This window comes from Hydractinia symbiolongicarpus, chromosome 7, assembly GCF_029227915.1.
Source record: "Hydractinia symbiolongicarpus strain clone_291-10 chromosome 7, HSymV2.1, whole genome shotgun sequence".
Taxonomy (NCBI): Eukaryota; Metazoa; Cnidaria; class Hydrozoa; order Anthoathecata; family Hydractiniidae; genus Hydractinia; species Hydractinia symbiolongicarpus.
Window position 1 is genome coordinate 4,096,800 of NC_079881.1, and position 3,907 is coordinate 4,100,706.

Here is a 3,907-nt window from a genome sequence, read left to right on the forward strand (position 1 = left end):
CCAAAAACACAATACCTCCATAAACCCGATCTTCGAAGAGATGGGTTTTTACCTACTGTCCAATGTTCATCTTCGGTGCTGATGCATAACAATACGAATGCTAATATTGAAAATAAGATGTATAACACTTTTAAGGTTTTTGTCATAACGTTTGATCTAAAAGAAAGAAATTCACACGCGATATTATAAGCAACTCCAGTAGGTAACACCAACCTGAAATCATTGAAATTTTATGCATTTTCTGAAACAACATCCCCAGCCCTTGAGAAAATCCATCAGTTTGAGCTATTGACAGGAGTCTACATATCTTATCATCTCTATACACAAGAATTGTAAAACGTATCCCAAAAATAATATTTAAAAAAGGGGTTTGGATGAGTAAAGGGGGTGGGTTGGGGGTGAGGTGCTATAGCGATACAAGCATCATAAACTGCAATTTCTCTAAATATAATACCATCAAAGCTAGAGGAGATATGAATCCACCCTCCTACATCTAAGACACCCCATAACCAGTATGAAGTGAACTATTAATTAACATTGAGAATTTCGAGTGTAGTATTCTTCACTTGCTAAAATAAAATGCTTACTGTCTTGTTATTTAGTTTTCTACATGCCTTAGCTTTGACCTCATGTCCAAGTGCTTCCCGTTATACGGATGCAATCAGATGTTTGATCTACATATTTGATTTGTGAAGGTCACACATTATATAAAGCGAAAAGTGCGATATAAAAAGAGAAAATGTTATTATTTTTTTTAACCCTAAAACACTTTGAGACTTATACCTGACTTCTTTTTCACCGCAAAATATGTTTTAAAAGAAAAGTCAAAAAGTTAATTGATCAGACATGAATTAGCGATGAGAGAACCATAATGTCGAGAGAGAAAAATGATTATTTAAAAGTGAGGGGAGTGGGAGGGGTTTGGAAAACGATAGAATGGTGTGTTTACGATAAAATATAATGTCGAGAAAAAAAAATCATTATTTAAAAGTGAGGGGAGTGGGTGGGGTTTAGGACACGATAAAAATTGTGCGTTGACGTTAAAAATCTTGTATTATTGATCAGTCGATGGTGTATCATTGATCATGCAGAATTGATAGACGAGTTGATTTTTTACATGTTTCTGCTTTGTTTGGTATCTGTTATCATCAAATTGGGAGTACTACTTTGGCTTTTTTTATACCTGCACTACACCCGCTTAATTTGAAAACTGGTCCCTTTTATTAATTTTTTCTAAGCTTCCCAGCTTGCTCTTTATATGCTTGAGTCATGGGGCACAAGAGTACATTCCGAAAATGGTGTTATATAACAAATGTCAAGAATAAAGAATTTTCTTTTTGTTGTTTCAAAAACACTTTGATTAGTCGATTAACCTTTCACACGATGATTAACTTGTCAGCCTATGTATGATATTAGAGTAAAGCTATCTATTATCACGCACCAAACGCTAAAAAAACACTTCCTTCATCACAAACATCTTCTTTGTATTCCGGATTTTATATTTCTGAAAGGCAGCTTCCTAGAGGAAGATGCGATACAGCCGGAGTTAACAACGTTCAACCAATCAGAATGCGTGGGAGCAGATGATTGATAAGCAATACTACCAATTACAACTCAGCATTTTAAATAATTGATATCTTCTTTCAAATAAGAATAACTGATCGTTTTTTTGATGAATTTTCAGAATTAGCTACTGTTCCCACGACCTAACTAATAATTTATTTGTTTGATCTTCTAAATGATATTCTGGTTCTCAATGATATTCTGGTTCTCTTTAGGCAGTCCCTGTCAAACGAAGCCGGAGGATCAGAAGAAAGAAAAAAAGATTTATTCATTTGTCATCATTTAATCTGTAGATTCTGAAATAAAATAACAATTAAACAAGCGCTCCCTTGAATCAGCCCCCTCCCTGACTCATCTTTTGATAAACCGTCTTTTAAAAAGCCAATCTATATTAAAATACCCATATACGCCTGTCCGTCACGCAAAATGGTAGCTTAGCTGCGCAAGCAGCGAGACGCACGCAATGCGGCATAAAAAGGACGGGCAAACTCGTGGATTTTTCCACGGGTTAACAACTAGTAATAAGATGCTCCCTTATTTCATGATCGAGCAAATAATACAGAGTCACTCAACACCTTCTGCTTTATAAATGTAAATATTGACTTATAAAATAAGATCAATTCAGCCTGACTTTGTTTAAGATATAATAAGAACAACGCAAAACATGTAAAGTAATCGGCGAACATTGACGGTGTAGATTCTAGCACAAAACATAAAAAAACTTGTAACTATATTTTTTAGGTCTTAGGGTCCCAACAAAGAATTGCTAGGTATATATAAAACCATTCAGCTTAAAATCAAAAAAATTAAAAAAAAACAAACAAAACACAACAATAACAAGTCCTTAAAAATACAAACAAAATAAACAAAAGCATGACAACAACAACAACAACAAAAACAACAACAACAACAACAACAGTAATGAACGACTAATATAACAAACTTCTTCCATCCATCATTCGCGATGATCAACAAAAACTTTTAATCACAAGAGAAAATTTGATTTTCTTGTAAACAAAGTAATTAGGGATAAGGCATCAACATTGTAATAGAAAGGATGTCGTCACCGCAAAACTCTCCATAAACACATCAAACGCAATTACTAAAATTAATTGCAATTAATAGAAGACCTGGTTTACACTGTAGAAGTTTTAAGACCTTGTACCCACTGCAAATATTTTGAATCTAACTGTTATTGCAAACGCGACTAATTGGTAGACAATGACGCAGTCACAAACAGAAAGTGCTGAGCAATGATTCGAGTTTAAGGGTTCTTTGTTCTCATACAACCTCGTTTCCAAGCCTTTTTCCAGTACAAACTGTACCGGGAAAGAGAGCGGTCCTTATATATAAAATTAAGTGCTGGGTTAAACTAAAAAGTTAACCCGACCCTAGTATCGGAAAGTGCAACGCTGTTGAGAACTACACAGGCCTAGCGCAAGTTTATAAATCGAGGAAATTCGAAAGCATTATTTATTTTGTATCACAGTGAACTGAACCACAGCTATCCAGCTAATTGTACGTAAAATTTGATGTTGTTAGTGACGCGTTGCTATGGTTATAAATGACTTATAGGTTTAATTTAGTTTGTTGAAAAAACCTTGTAAGAAAAAGTATGAAAGATTTGGGAATGAAGTTGCGATGCTTGATAAGAGGAGTTTACAATAACTCACCATAATTTTGTTGTCTGAATATCGCAGATCTTTTCCGAAGAATTTCAAACGATTAAACATCACAGTATGTTTTTTTCACGAATTGATTTCTTCATTTTACATGCTCTCGATCAGTCATCAACAACACACCACACATTATCTTATCAGTCTGTCGCATCGATATCATCATACATGTGTCATAGTTATATTTTCGAACAAGGAAGCTTTATTCGAGCCGAAATATTGCGAGTGGCCTATTTTTTACCATTCAAACTACACGAAGCTTGTGTAACCGAGGCGTAATCGAGTTTAAATATTTTGATATTGTATTTGCACCATTAAATATCTCGAATTCAAAATGGCGCAATTTCTGAAACTGAATAGGAACTCTAAACGTCCTTCCTACGCCCTAAAGAGGACCCCGTTAGCACCTAATTTTAAGCATCTGAATTGGCTGTCAAAACGGAATATTCTAGTAAGTAGAGATGGTATGCTTTCTTACATGTGTGGTATTTATGAATTACCTCGGCAGCTCATTTACCTCACAACACCTTTTCTTAAGCAGGAAGGGCGACATTTCAATTGGTTAGAAAAATATTAAAAATAGTTTATAAATTGATCACTTTCTAAAACAATTGTCATTTAAAATAAGCCGGCCACTACTAAAGTAATCGCAGTATAAAAACAGCTAA